At 35.3% G+C, this 8346-nt stretch overlaps 1 protein-coding gene across 4 annotated transcripts in view; it reads right to left on the reverse strand.

Moving 5' to 3' along the window:
* Positions 1 to 2231, reverse strand: part of LOC149802342 (uncharacterized) — a 57925-nt gene extending 55694 nt beyond the window's left edge. For 2 of the 4 annotated variants that reach the window (XR_016420024.1, XM_089951558.1), the window contains exon 1: positions 2111 to 2218. The gene's annotated coding sequence lies outside the window, so the exon portion shown is untranslated. Of the gene's footprint in view, positions 1 to 1081; positions 2091 to 2110 lie in introns of those variants that run through there. The other 2 variants (XR_016420025.1, XM_089951559.1) reach the window with 2 other exon arrangements.
* Positions 2232 to 8346: the final 6115 nt, after the last annotated feature.

The raw sequence follows: 8346 nt of genomic DNA on the forward strand, positions 1-8346 counted from the left end.
ATTTAAAACTTAATTACACACGAATTAATGAGCTTACTCCTTATCCTAACTTAAGTTACTTTGCTAATTAGCGATTCATTGACATACATTTCCAGACATAAGAAAAAGCAATTGTCAGCATTAATGATACAAATTAACATCTCCAGCTCACACTCCATTGATTCTGAGGTGAACGGCAGGATTGCCAAGGAAGCAGCAGTGATGGCCAGACTTAACCAGAGAGTCTGGAACAACCCCAGCCTCACCGAGAAGACCAAACTGCGTGTCTACCAAGCCTGCGTGCTCAGCTCACTTCTCTACAGCAGTGAAAAGTGGACCACCTATGCAAGACACGAGAGAAAACTCAACAGCTTCCACCTGAGATGTCTGCGGCGCATTCTGCACATCCAGTGGCAGGACAAAGTACCCACCACAGAGGTTCTAGAACGCGCCAACATGAACAGCATGTTCTCCATTCTCAGCAAGAGGAGCCTTCGCTGGCTTGGCCATGTCAAGAGAATGGACCCAGGCCGCATTCCCAAGGACCTGTTATATGGGGAGTTAGCAGAAGGTGCACGGCCAACTGAACGACCACATCTGCGCTACAAAGATGTTTGCAAAAAGGATATGAAGATGGCAAACATCAATGCCAACGACTGGGAGAGCTGTGCAAACAACCGTTCCAGCTGGCGTCTAGCTGTCAGGCAGGGAGTTCAAAACGCAGAGGAAGAGAGAAAGCTAAAACAAGCTGAAAAGAGAGCTAGAAAGAAGGATAAACAAAAGCTTACTTTTTAAGCTACGCCATCGTCTCCCGTAGACGGACGGATGCCAAGAATTTAAGACAGCTAATTTACTTTTCACAATTTGTGTCAGAAGAAATGCATGAAATCTTACACTACATGATTTCTGTTACATACGAAGCAACTAAATCTGACCTCGTTAATGTCAGAAATATTCTATGACATTCTTATAATTTATGAAACATAACATGCACAATTATATTAAACTCAAGGAAATATTTAAATATGAATTTAAAATGAATAAATTAAAAAACAATCACAAACTTACATCAATGAACACATCGTATGTAATTGAGACTAACCTTCTGCTTTAATCGAGCCGTCGCTCGCTTATCCTCAGAGAATCAAAACTGTCTCTTCTCTGGCTACGGGTCTTCCAAACCAGTCCCCATGTCGCTTGGACGATTTGTTTAACGAGAGAAATTACTTATTACTTTTTTTCGGAGTCCCTCAGACTTTACCCCTCGGCAGGAAAACTCGGACTGACTCACATCGTGAGGGGATCACTTTAAAAGCCTCAATTCAGTCTGGGAATACGCACTCTCTCGTTTAGCTCCGCCAGTCAGGATTACTATTCTAACCACCAAAACTTGTTATCACTCCCAGCGAAGTTAGAATAACCCTCTCTATTCCGCCTTTATTAATAACTATTCTGAAAAGATTTTATGACCCTTTTTTCAAATGGCCCCCAACTTCTTAAAAATGTTCAATGGTTCATCCTTGACATTTATCACTTTTAACCTTGCATTATCCTTGAACTCTATGTAGCTCTTAACTGTAAACCGCGCGAGTGTCCTACTTAAAATCAAATTCATGCTCCAAGCAACGCGAATTCCATCCCTAGCAGTCAACAGTATATGGCGAGTCTAAACCATACGTCAATTTAATGTATACTTGTCAATCTGGCCCGGACAGAATGTACAGCAAAATTATTCTACAGAAACTATTTCCCCAAAAATAGAACTGTTACAAATATTGACATTTTTATTTTCTAAATAACGATTAGTAATGAGAATAACGATTATAAACTGATTTTCCCTCAATATAAATGGACAAACAGGAAACACACTAAGTACAAAATGCCAGTTGCTGGTATGAACTACAGTTAGCTGGCTTTTTGACCTATGCATCATTTCATCACATTTGACATTAGTTTGTTTGTATCTGGAAAGATACTAGAGGTAAAAATTCGTATAGGAGAAGAAATAATGAATAATCCCATAACATACCAGTAAACCAGTTCCCAATCAAATTTCGTGAGAAAATGAAAAAAGTGTAGACAAACAAAATTTATATTTAGGAATTTCACATAAAAAATAATATAAACTTACCAGTGTAAATTATATTCATGTAACACCTAGCTTGTTTTTCCTCAACAAATGGATTATGATATCTGACATGTACAGAAATGCACACAACACCATATATTTACAATTTTTTAGGCGGTGTCATAAATAGCACCTTATCTAATGCTCTTATTTACCCCCGGTTTACCAAGAAATGTAGGTAGTATTGAAACAAGAACTGCAAAGCAATAAAAGCACTGTATTGTACTTCGTAAAACGATACTGCACATGCCAAAGTATGATTAGTTTTTATATACACTTACATATAAATGACTTAGTTAAACCAAAACAAAATATCTTCACACGATATTTGCGGCTGCAAGATACTATTGATCTACTATATTTGTTTTGATTTACAGTATATGAGTTATTCGTTTATACAGTTGTTTGTATGATTTTGTTGCTGAGGCAGTTGCTGTTTTTATTTTTTCTGAATATACCAGCGTACATAAATAAGGCAAATAAAATATCATTAGACTGAGGAAAACTCTATGCATAGATGAGAAACAAGTAGAAATGTACGTGTTGTTTATGCTACTGTCCACTTTTTAACACCAGAACATGTCATTGAAGAAGATTTGTTTTAGCATGGTGTTGGTGGTTTTAACGGCAATTAAAACTTATTTATTGGCTATATCATGTCAAAGAAACGGAAGCTAAGTGCCTTTTCCAAGGACACACAGAAGCGGCCGACTCGTGCTGACCTGAGTGATTAATGAATCCGCGACCCTTGGATCACGAGTCCGACACTCTATCAACTGAGTTAAAACCGTTCCGCTTGTAGAATTGTAAATTGAACCAGAGCGGAAAGATATAAACCATCATTTTTGTACTCAGTGTGTACCTCTACGGAACTCTTTTTACTTTTACCGCTGGAGTGTTATGAAATAAGTTGGTCATATCTATAAATTTAATCTAAGATCATGTGAAATTAAAAACCATCCATGCAATTATTCCACAATAATTTAAGGTCATAAATAAACGGCAAAAGTCAAGCCAAAGTTAAAATGATATAAATTTGATTTTTGTAGCATTTGTGAAAGTGTAAACAAATTTAACTCATCAAAGCATTTAATGTTTCAACAAAATTAAACTAATTTCTAAATTCAAGGAAAGGCAAATATTTCTATCCCGATTTACTCGCTTCTGAAGAAACGTTTGGAAGCAAAAATATAATCTTGTTTCATATACCTTTTGATATGATGCCCATGAATGCACAGAGAAGTTTTTCGACTTCAAAGTCTAAAGGTCATCATGAGTCAAGATGGTGAAAACAGTCACCCAGTGATTTCTTGAGTCGAAATGTAAGTCTATACCATTCAAGAAATTTATGAGTAGGTAGTCTGTAAGTACAAGAGTTGAAGGTTCAAGGTCACTTCAACCTGAAAATGTCAAATTGGCTTCTAGCATTGCTTCACACCTACACTTCTATAATTAAACTACTTAATTACTAATTAATATATAATGTACATGCCATGTAATGGCTGTGTTTTATATTCATCGCACTCATTAAGACCAAATGGCTAGAATATCCTTTAATTATTTCTACATTATCCTTTACTACCTGAAATCTAGACGGCATCATGCTGAATGAACAATATGAAAACAGGGCATATTTGTTAAACACAGATCGTTAGCTTTGCACCATATTTACAAATCTTTGCATAGTACAGGTGTGCCACTTTAACTGCACGGTTATTTTTGGATTACACCTTATCAATAATTACAAACATTGTCTTTATTGAAAAGAGAGCTATACTGATTAAATGATTGATAAACTTGCATAAAGACAACATATTTCTATTGACTAACGAAGTTTGCCTGACAATTACCGGAAATCAAAGATAATAAAAAGCACTTCTTAAATGCATTTCAAAAGCCAGTTCAGCGGAGAACTGTTAATCTACTTTGAATGGAAAAACTATTATTGTATCGTACTCCTTAAGTGCAGTTTGTTTGACAATACAATGAGATTAGTTAAACTATTAGTAATTTTGTTTGTTCCTGATCCGATTTGAGATTCTCCTGACCCCACAGGAATAATAACTACAATACGAATTCATCCCACTGAAACTCCTGCTTTTGAAATTGAATCGGCATAATCATTGTTACTTAGCATCAACAGTTTTGGTACATTCTTTTTCAGTATCTGATATTATTTTAAAAGAATTTGGTTTAAGATCATCTTTCTGACTTTCTTCATTGACAGACGCAACGGTTTTTAATTTTTTTTAAATTTTCGTTATCTTTGAAGATTTATCTGAATATATCCTCGTAAAACCCTGACTGACATCTACAAAAAATAGCAAAAACGGCAGTGCCCTTATGAATTCATAACATTCACTGTGGTGTAATTTGTATGCTTTCCACACGTATCAGAATGTTTGCTGATATGGAACAATATTGGTGAATCACCTGACTTAATCCGACCTACATGGAAAAATGATTTTTGTATAACGCGGATTAATACAGAATTCTGATTTGAGTTGGGATTGATACATAGTGGTTATCCGTACAGTCATTTGATCTGGGTATTTGTTTCGCAGCCACTTTGATGGCGGAAGAACATCGAATCTCGCAAGACCGAAAGAAGGGAGCTTGATTAAATTGTCTTTCCGTAATCGAGACCAGACGCTATACCAGCACAAAAATCAATTTACTGTACTATTGGTGAATTTAGTGTTTACCATGAACAGTTAAGTTTTATGTTTTTGTTCTTCTTTTACTTTGATTTGTTACGTGTTTAGACTCTAATAAACAGTAACACAGAAAGAGTGAAAACAACAAGTTTTTAAAATTTAACAAATTATTTATTTTCCTGGAAAAATTCTGTAGCATGAAATAAGGAGAAGAACTTACAGTTTAAGAATCAAATCCAAAAATAATATAAGAATAATCCACGAATTATTTTGCAAAAGTCCTACTAACAAATGTTCTATAATTTTAAGTTCGAATCCTGATGAAAAATCCAAGATGGATAACGATGACGTATGCTGTAGTCAGTACTCTGCTTATCTACAGTTCCTTGTAGAAATACAAATAATGGCACTCCGGTGTTAGAAATCCAAATTAAATTTGTAAGCAATGTCTTTCCAAAATCTCTGTGTGAGCACTCCTCAAAATTTTTCCAGAGAAAACAGAAATAATCCTTTTAAAATCCAACTGATCTGAAGAAAATTATAGCTCAAAATCTGGCTACAACAAACTAACTTGATTTCAGTGTAAAAAGCCCCAAACTGAGATCTCTCTCTCTAAAACAAAGGTTATATTGTATTATAAGACGCAGTTTAAAAATTTCTCCAAGTTGCGAAATCAGAAGGGGGGTCACGTGATCATGTTTATATCGCGTACACAGAATATGGCCTTGATTAGAGCAATAATTTTCTCTGAGAAAGAAAGTTGATTATACCTTAAACCCAAAGCCCCATCATGACCTTGACAATAACCAATCATTTTAAGATAAAAATAGAACTTTGTTTACTAATTTTGAATCAAGGCAGCATCCAGGCCAACACCTGGTGTTTATGAAAAGAATGATTCAGGTCAACCAATTTTCTGAAAAAATATCATATCCAGTGAATAAATTTACATTATAATAGCATATAATAGAATAAAAAATTTAAAGCTGACAAACAATTCAATTAAAATAAATATGAATTAAATCAGATTTACGTAACACCGTACCCCATAAAAAAGATTTTTATGAGATAGCTTTCTTTTTACCATAGAAAAACATAAGGAGTACTCTTATGAATTACAAAAAGTGTATATGAAATAATACATTTCTATACACGGGAAAGTTCATCTGCTATTAAATTATCTTTTCCCTTGATGTGCCTGATGTCAGGATTATATTCATGTAACAACAAATTCTGGCTTAGTAGTCTTTGATTTTTATTTTTCATCTTGCCGATAAAAATAAGGGGTTGTGGTCACTAAATACAACAATCGAGGAAGGAGCTGAACTAAGGTAAACTTCAAAATGTTGTATTGCTAATATCAAAGCCAAACATTCCTTCTCGATTGTTGAATAATTCCTTTGGTGCTTATTTATTTTCTTGGAAAATTGCTCACTGGATGATCAATACCCCTTTCATCTTTCTGAATCAAAACTGCTTCAACTCCAACATCACTTGCATCAAGAGACAGTTTAAAAGATTGGCTGAAATTTGGAGCTGTAAGAACTGGCGCGCTTTTAAGTATGGCTTTCAACTTGTCAAAAGCCTGCTTACATTTTTCAGTCCAAAGGAACATGTTTTTCTTACTCAATAAATTTGTCAGGGGTTCAGCAATGTTACAAAAATTGGAATTTTTTTTTCGATAGTATCCGGCCATACCCAAAAATTGCATCAGTTGCTTTTTGTTAGGAGGCACGGGAAATTCAGAGTTAGCATTGACCTCAGCGTATATAGGTTTAACTTGTCATGTCCCAGAATATGTTCTAGAATAGATACACTAGCACAGCAGAACTCACTTTTAGATAAATTAATTGTCAAATATGCATCTGTGAGTCTGTCAAAGAATTTCCGAATTTAGCTAAATGTTCTTTCCAAGTGTCGTTGTAGATGATGACATCATCAATTTAAGCATCACATTTGTTTATACCAGAGGTAATCATATTCATGAGGCGCTGAAATGTGCTTGGCGACCTTTCATCCCAAACGGCGTTACTTTATATTGGTAAAGTCCATCTGGAGTAAGGAATGCCGAAATTTCCTTTGCTCTTTCCGTTAGTGGGATCTGACAAAATGCCTTCAGAAGGTCAAATTCAGTGACATACATGGCATTCCAAATCTTATCAATACAGTCATCGATTCTTGGTAATTGGAATGAATCTGTTTTTGTCACACTATTTACCTTCCTATAATCAGTGTACATACGGAAAGTTTCATCTGGTTCTGGAACAAGTAAGCATGGTGAACTCCATTCACTTTTACTGGACTCTATAAAGTCATTCTCCAGCAAATATTGAATTTCCTTTTTCAAGTATTCCTGTTTGAGAGGGTTCATCCTTTACAGGTGTTGTTTGACAGATTTGGAATTTACAATTTCAACGTCATGGAACATTTTGTTTGTCCTTGTAGGAACATCTGGAAATAAGTGCTCATATTCAAATAATAAGTGTTTAAGTTCATTTCTTTCTTGCTCTTGCAAATGTGAAAGGTTCTGTTCCAGATCTTTCATAATTTCTGAACTCCAAAGATGTGCCACTCCAATGTCAGAAGAATCTGATGATATTCCTTCACTTAAATCTTCACTGAGTGGGACACGTACAACTGAATTAATTGCATGTTTAACTAACTTGGCTATCTCTTTCAATATACTGGTACTCCTATAATTTATTTAGATCCCAGGAGAACTAATATTATAATTTAACTCATTAGTTTTCTTCTTAACCTTGTAAGGGCCGTAATATCTAATCTGAAGAAAAATTTGAAGAATGAGCAAGAGAGACAGAATTCCATTATTACAAAACTCAAAAGTTCTCTCCACTATAGTTCTGTCAAACCATAAGTTCACTTCCGACTTGAATTGCTGAATGCCAAATTCAAGCACAATAGACTGGAAAGTTCCAGACCTAAAATTTGACCCTTGACTCGATTGGTTAGAGTTAGAAAGGCCAAATTGAGTAAAGTACTTTATCAAAGCTTTTACTATTATTTTAGATTTTAAATTCCTCAAGGGAATTTCCTCTGGGAACCTTGTTGACGCACACGCAATGGTCAACAAGCATTGGTTACCTGACTTGGTCTTAGGTAAGGGACCAACACAGTCTACCATAATTCTACTGAATGGTTCGTCAAAGGCAGGAATAGGTTGTAGATGAGCGTTGGGAATTTTCTGATTTGGTTTTCCTACCATTTGACAGGTATTACAAGATCTGCAGTATTTACCAACATCACTTTTGAGTTTTGACCAATAGAAGTGAGTTAAGATCTTATAATAAGTTTTATTGATCCCTAAATAAACAGCCAATGGAGTTTCGTGGGCCAGTCTAATTATTTCCTGTCTGTAGGTTTTGGAACTACAATTTGATAGGTCGCTGACCATTCGTCATCAGCAGGTACCTCGGGAAGTCTCCATTTTCTCATAAGAATTCCATTTTTAATGAAATAACAGACAGGAACTTCAGTGGCTTCAGTTTCACTAATGGCCTTCTGAAACAAACAGCAGATCCTGTTCGACAAGTGAGTGTCGTTATCACCCTGATTAGAATAATG

This window comes from Sinohyriopsis cumingii, chromosome 3 (genome assembly GCF_028554795.1).
Source record: "Sinohyriopsis cumingii isolate HCF-2022 chromosome 3, ASM2855479v2, whole genome shotgun sequence".
NCBI classification, from domain to species: Eukaryota; Metazoa; Mollusca; class Bivalvia; order Unionida; family Unionidae; genus Sinohyriopsis; species Sinohyriopsis cumingii.